The 7,609-nt window shown below is 38.7% G+C and overlaps 1 pseudogene; it reads left to right on the top strand.

Annotated features, from left to right (window-relative positions):
• The first annotated feature begins 1,182 nt into the window (after nt 1-1,182).
• LOC102770448 lies at nt 1,183-3,353 on the top strand (annotated as a pseudogene).
• Nucleotides 3,354-7,609: the final 4,256 nt, after the last annotated feature.

Raw genomic sequence — 7,609 nt, 5'->3', positions numbered from 1 at the left:
GGATAGACCTATAGGATATTATGCTAAGTAAAATAAGTCAGAGAAAGACAAATACCATATGATTTTACTCATATGTAGAATCTAAAGAGAAATATAAATGAACAAACAAAACAGAAACAGACTCATAAATACAGAGAACAGACTGATTGTTGCCAGAGGGGAGGGGTATTAGGAGACTTGGTGAAAAAGGTGAAGGGATTGAGAAGTGCACATTGGAAGTTAAAAAATAGACATGGGGATGTAAAATACAGCGTAGGAAATATAGTCAATAATTTAATAACTATGTATGGTGCCAGTTAGGTAATGGGAATATCAAGGGGAATACTTTTTAAATTATTATTGTCTAACCACTATACCATACAACTGAAACTAACACAATTTATTATTGAATGTAAACTATCTACACTAATAAAAGACAAAGATGCTAATTGACTGTACCTTTGATACGCCCACCAGCCAATTAGAAGAGTATGCAAATTAACCCAACAAAGATGGCAGTTAATTTGCATACACAGGTGCCCAGCGAAGACTGAAGACAGTGTAGAAGGAAGCCAAGCACTGCAGAAGGGAGCCAAGTGGTGGAGAAGGGAACGAATCGGAGGTAGCAGAGATGGGAGCAGAGCTGAGGCAGCGGACACAGAGGGAGTGATGTTGCGGAGAAGGGAGGGAGCGAGGCAGCAGACATGGGAGGGTGACGAAGCAGAGGATATGGGAGAGAGTTGAGGCAGCGGGGAAGGGAGAGAGCTGAGGCGGTGGGGAAGGGAGGAAGCCGAGGCGGCAGGGAAGGGAGGATGTGAGGCAGCAGAGACAGGAGGGTGCAGAGTGGTTGACGCAGGAGGAAGTGAGGCAGTGGAGAAGGAAGGGAGTGAGGCAGCAGAGATGGGAGGGACCCAAGAGCGAAGTGGCGAATGGAGGGAGCGAGGCAGCTGAGAAGGAAGCGAAGCTCGCCTCGGTGGGCTTCACTCCCTTCTCTGCTTCACTCCGGTCTCAGGAAGCCCTATTGCAGGAATCTTCCTGCAACGGGCCTCTAGTAATTTAATATTTTTTCAAAATGTGAAAAAAAAAATACAAAGACGACCAGATTTAGAAAAATTGACATGGTTTGAAATTGCACATTCCAATAGTAACAAAAGTTTATTTTCCATACTAATTTTTGAGCTGGCAATGAAAACAAAACGCAAAATGAGTGTAAGTCAAGATAACAGCTTAATATATAGTTTAAAAGCACAACTAAATGCTGGTTACATTCTTCATGAAGCCTTGTATTTATTCCACATATTTTTTTTGTTGTTAACCCTCACTCAAGGATATGTGTTCCATTATTATTATTTTTTTTTTTTTAGGGTGGAATGTAGGGAGGGATATATAGAGAGAAGAAAGATTGATGTGCAAGAGACACATTGATTTGTTGCTTCCCGCTACCTGGACTGAAGATCAAACCTTCAACCTAGGGATGTGTCCTTGATCAGGAAAGGACCCATGATCCTTCAGTGCATGGGCTGATGCTTTAACTAGTGAGCCACAGCAGCCAAGGCTCCACATAATTTTTCTACTTATATTTGCAATCAGAAAATGCCTCAAACTAAATGTGCAATATTTTTTAATATAATAATTTTGCTGTGCAATATTCCACTTGTGAAATACCAATGAATAAAAGGAAATTAAAGTTGCAATCCTAAAACCAAATCTGAACTTCAATTAATCCTGGAAAACTACAGATCAAATTTAATTGTCAGTGAATTTGAAAGTTTAACATGCTAAATTTCAAATGTGTTATTCTTTGTTTCTATTCAACATATTACTTTAATTACTTTTAACTTTAAAAACTCAGCTGCCCCTGTGTCATGCTGCTTTACACGGCCGTGGTGGAGATAGTCATCGACCCCTGGCTGATAACCAACTATGTGACCTTTGTGGTTGGGGAGCTTCTGCTTCAGGTCCTGACGGTCTGCTCGCTGGCTGCCATCTTTCCCCGGGCCTTTCCTAAGAAGCTTTTGGTCTTCTCAACATGTATTGACCAGACGCCCTGGTCTGGGAACACCTGGGCCATGTTAGACATCTTCATTCTGGTTATGGAAAATGTCATGCACATGCTGAGCTGCCTGCAGTATTACATGGGACCCAACAATGGCACTTCAGGGATGGTGACAGAGTGTGGCTGCATGGAGAAACCCAAGTATTACAACTATGTCACCGTGCTGTCCCTCATCGCCACCATCATGCTGGTGCAGGTCAGCCACATGGTGAAGCTCACCCTCATGCTGCTTGTCATGTGCGCTGTAGCTGTCATCAATCTCTGTGCCTGGCATCCCACCTTTGATGAATATGACCGAAGACGTTTCCAGGAACATGGCTTTCCTCTGGTCGCCTTAGAGAAGATGCAGATACTCTCCACCCAAGGGCTCAATGGCACTGGCAGGCTGCCCCTGGTGCCTTCTGAGTAGACGATGACAGTGATGATCTTTGTCATGATGCTGAGCTTCTACTACTCCCGCCACTTGGAAAAACTCGAATGGACACTGTTCTTGTGGAAGATTGAGGTCCATGACCAGAAGGAACGTGTTTACGAGATGCAATGCTGGAATGGGTCCCTGGTCACCAACCTGTTGCCCAAACATGTGGCACGCCATTTCCTGGGGTCCAAGAAGAGAGATGAGGAGCTGTATAGCCAGTCTTATGATGAGATTGGAGTCATGTTTGCCTCCCTACCCAACTTTGCTGACTTCTACACAGAGGAGAGCATCAATAATGGTGGCATTGAGTGTTTTCACTTCCTCAATGAGATCATCTCATATTTTGACTCTCTTCTAGATAATCCCAAATTCCGGGTCATCACCAAGATCAAAACCATTGGCAGTACCTATATGGCAGCTTCAGGAGTCACCCCAGATGTCAACACCAACGGTTTTACCAGCTCCAGCAGGAGGAAAAGTCAGACAAGGAGCGCTGGCAGCACCTGGCTGATCTGGCTGACTTTGCACTAGCCATGAAGGATACGCTTACAAACATCACCGACCAGTCCTTCAACAACTTCATGCTGCGTATAAGGCATGAAACAAGGGTGGGGTCCAGGCTGGGGTCATTGGAGCCCAGAAACCACACTACATTTGGGGCAATACAGTCAACGTCACCAGCAGGATGGAGTCCACAGGGGTCATGGGTAACATTCAGGTGGTAGAAGAAACACAAGCCATCCTTTGAGAGTATGGCTTTCCCTTTGTGAGGCGGGGTCCATCTTTGTGAAAGGGAAGAGGGAGCTGCTAACCTTTTTGTTGAAGGGGCGTGATAAGCCAGCCGCCTTCCCGAATGGCTTCTCTGTGACCCTGCCCCGCCAGTTAGTAGGCAACTCCTGATGGCCTCTAGCCCCAGGGAGGATGCATTTTTTTGGAATCAAACACCTTGGGAAAGGTCAAATGACTAAGTCCCAACAGTCCCAAATTGCTGAAGTGCACACTCACATAGACTTTAGATTTAAAATTCTCCTCAAGCCTTCATTTCATGAGCTCTGAGGGTGGCCAGACTCTATTCCTCAGTGTTCCTGTAGCTTCCCCAGAGTGAGGGCCTTAGGCATAGTACTGCACCAGCCCTTCTTCCCCCACAGAGGCCATGGCCACTGTGAGCAGGATGTGTTAGAGGTGGGAGCTCAGCTGGAGGGGAAGAAGTGGCAGGGCCACTATGCTGGTGAGTCTGCTCCCAGCTATAACTTGAAAGCAGTGCTTTTCATTCTGAAGAGAGCACAAGCTGGAGCTCTCTGTATGATCTTTGTATGTCAAGGGCCCTGTCCTGATAATCTTGGAAGGTTCTTCTGGAACCCCTGTCACCATAGTCATGGGAGCAGAGTGCAATATTTCCTTTTACCTGGCGGGAGAGAGAGGGAATTTATTTCTGAAAGAAAAATATATCAACAGATCTAACTTATATTTATATTTATAACTAAATATAAAGTTATATTTTTAACTTTTTGTTAAGAAACACTTTCCGATATTGCCTTGCCTTTTGAGCTCTTGCTGCAGTCGCCTTTGCTACTGCTTTAAAAGAGAATTTACAGGTATTGATAAAGAACAAGACTGTTTTATTAAAAGCTTTCTTCAACTTGAAAAAAAAATACACAAAAATGTATGTTATTATACCTTCAAAAAAGCCCACAATGCATAGTGAGTATTATGTTCATATTTACAAGTGAATCTCAACTTAAATTGGTATTTATGAGCCTTTAGCAATACAGTAATTGATTTACTGTTTAATTATTTTAAGTCATAATTTTCTAATAAATATTTTCTCATTCAGGGCTATTTTAATTGTGAAAACTAAAACAATTAAGTTTTTGTTACAATACTAAGGGAAATAGGACCCCAACTTTAAACATAATGAAAATAAATAGCATTAATAAATTATGTAGTGTGTTCTCTTCTTACTCATTTCACACATTAAATCAAAATTTATTCTTGTCTAGCTGTTCACTTTACAGAAGAAAATAAATAAAACATCATCAAAGTGACAATGTTTCCATGAATGACAGATGACATCTGATTCGTTGTAGTTTATATCTAACAAGGGCACCCTAGCTGTCAAGTTATCTTTCATTCATGAGGTATAATACTTGTTCATGGTTGCAATGTGAAAAAAAAAAAAGAAATAGGCATATTTACTTTTTAGCAAAATTATGTTAAAGGTTTATTTAAATTTGACTAGATTTAAATTTAGCCAATACCTGAAATATGTATTTTATTTGTTTGCCTATGTAAGCAAAGTGAAATATCAATGACATTTTGGATTTATTTTCAGAAGCAATGTTACTTATCGTTTTTATACCTAAACCAAAAAGTAGAAATACCCTCAAGATCCATATTGCCAAATATCCTAGGACATATAAATGCTAGTATATTTGAGTACTATTAAGAGTAAAAACATAAGTATTTCAAATCAGTAATATATTTCAAAGATGATACATTTTAAACTACCTTTATAATTTTTACACACTAGTGTTCAGCCCTTTAGAAGTTTTAATAAACAGGAAGCATACATTAATAATTTTAACACATTAAATATTACCTTAAACCCTATTAGGATCACTTGATAGATTTTTCAATGTATAGGTTCTCCTTCTATCTCTCTTTTATCTCTTCATCACAATTTATTTGTTGGTGAACTTGGGCCATTTTCCCACAGCATATTCTAAAGTTTTGGATTTTGTTTAAGGTGTTCTCAGAGTGTTCTTATTTTTTTGCTTTGTATATCCTATAATAAATGCTAATTGGATCTAGATATTTTATCAGATTCACATTTAATATTTGGGACAAGAATACTTCATGTGTGTGGTTTTGTTACAAAAGTTTACTTTTTAATTTTAAAAAAATCTTTACTGTTGACAGTATTACAGATGCAATACAGAAGTTTATCTTAAACTTTCTTTACCTCCTGTAACATGTTCATATGATTAACTTAGAGATCCAAAAGAAGTCAATGTCCTAGTAATACTGGAAAATATATATTAAAATACATCCACCATGAATTCTAGTAATAGGTGCACTTTTACTTTTGCAAGATACATAAGGTATTGTTTACTTCAAACACAGAGTAATCTTGTTTGTGATGTAGTTTCTGTTAAAAATTTGGATTGCAGCTCCTGAAAGAGGTCAGAGGAGGAAAAAACAAATGTGGGAATAGACCACAAGTGGTATTTGATTAAAATACCGAGGGGACTAACATATCTTTTTATGTACTTCCTGTATTATTAAAGAATTTTTCTGAGTTAACAATCTCCACACTGTTGTAGAGACAGTGCGGTGTGCATGGGATATACCAGAGAATATCAACAAAACCCCTATGCCCATTGATTTACACTATATTTATGTCAATTAATGAGAGGTTATTCTATTTAGATTACGTAGTCTTAATTTATGGCTATGACTTCATTCCTGACAATATGAAATACTTGTATCTTAATTTAGGCTTTTCTTCCTTCCTTTTCCTCTAATCTAACAGATATCAAGATGTGAATATGGAAGAAAGTGGACCAATAGGAGAAAAATCCTTTGTAGTTCCTTTAGTCAGTAAAAAACTCTTAGCAACTGGAAAGTTTACTCTCATAGTATTGGTCTCTCAAGTAAAGGAATTACGAATTTTAAGTAATTATTCAAGTCTGCAAAGTGCTTTAGTGCGGTAAAACTTAAGCACACTGTTATTTCTAAAACACAATCTACAAATTCGTGCTGAAGTTGGTATGAGTGAAATGTAGCAAAATTTATTGGAGGTGCATATGATAAAAATATTGGAACTGAACATGTTATGAACTTTCTTGTTTAGTGAATTATTTATATTTCAATTTTTAACAGATTTTTAATGACTTGGAGCCATCTTGCAAGAGGCTTCCTAATACATTAATTTAATATACGGTATTTGACTTTCACCTTTAGAGGTTTGGGTTTAATTTGGCTCTGATCTCAGTTTGAATGAATTTAATGGCTTCAATGTAGGCCATTTGTCCACATCACTGGACTACAAATTTATGGTAGTAATAGAAACTTGAAAGTCTTTGCTCAGGAGAAGCTTGGGATTTTCACAGGATTGCTAAACAGCAGGCAAGCATTTGGCCTAATCATTTGGCTCTTAAAGAGGACTATTAATTTCTTATTTTCATAAACATCATTTCCCAGCAAATTTATTGTAAAACAGGAAAATATGTCCCAGTCAAAAACGTTATTCATGAAATAAAATGAAAGACTAGGTTTATCATGTCCATGTAGAGTAAAATAATCTTACAAATAATTCAAACACCAAGTGTGTCCAGAAGAAATTTACATGTAACTGAGGTTCCCGGATTTTGCTTACATTTTCTAAATAATGAAGTTTTTACTTTAAAGAATTATTTTCATAGCAGGCTGATCTTGAGGATGCTTTGAGATACCTGATCACAATCGCAGAGGTACTACTTAAAATTCTAGCACATCCTTATTCCCTGTGTAACAGCTCACTATAAATGAGAACAAAGAAGAATATAAACCTCACATGCAAGCTATCTCTCCATGTAAAGAGGCAAAATCTGACTTTTATGTTAGTAAAATATGTTTTGCATATATTTGTAAAATCTGGCCTTTTTGAAGAAAGTTTTGTCTCAATTCATAAGAATAAAAAAAAAGAAAAACTCTCTAGAAGGTAACACAAATGGAAATTTCTATGTGGCCTTGTTATAATGGTGTTGCAAAAAAAAAATCACATTGATTAACAATTTAGTATTTTTTAACTTTCCCATTTAATAATTAATCTTTAAAATCAATTGTGCATGCATTTAAGATCTTTTGGTACCAATATTGTGCATCCTGTACACATTTTATAAAAAAATTGAGGCCTGGTGCACAAAATTTGTGCATGGGGCGGGGGGTCCCCTCAGCCCAGCCTGCAACCTCTCCAATCCAGGACCCCTCGGGGGATGTACTAACTGCACTTAATAGCAGTCAAACATCCCTCTCACAATCCTGGACTGCTGGCTCCTAATTACTCACCTGCCTGCCTGCCTGATCACTCCTAACCACCTCTGCCTGCAGGCCTGATGCCCCTAACTGCTCCCCTGCCTGCCTGATAGCCCCTAATGACCTCTGCCTGCCTTACT

The sequence above is a fragment of the Myotis davidii genome, unplaced genomic scaffold (genome assembly GCF_000327345.1).
Source record: "Myotis davidii unplaced genomic scaffold, ASM32734v1 scaffold488, whole genome shotgun sequence".
In the NCBI taxonomy this organism is placed as follows: domain Eukaryota; kingdom Metazoa; phylum Chordata; class Mammalia; order Chiroptera; family Vespertilionidae; genus Myotis; species Myotis davidii.
The sequence above is the reverse complement of the archived record's forward strand: the minus strand, read 5'-3'. Positions and strand labels throughout refer to the sequence as shown.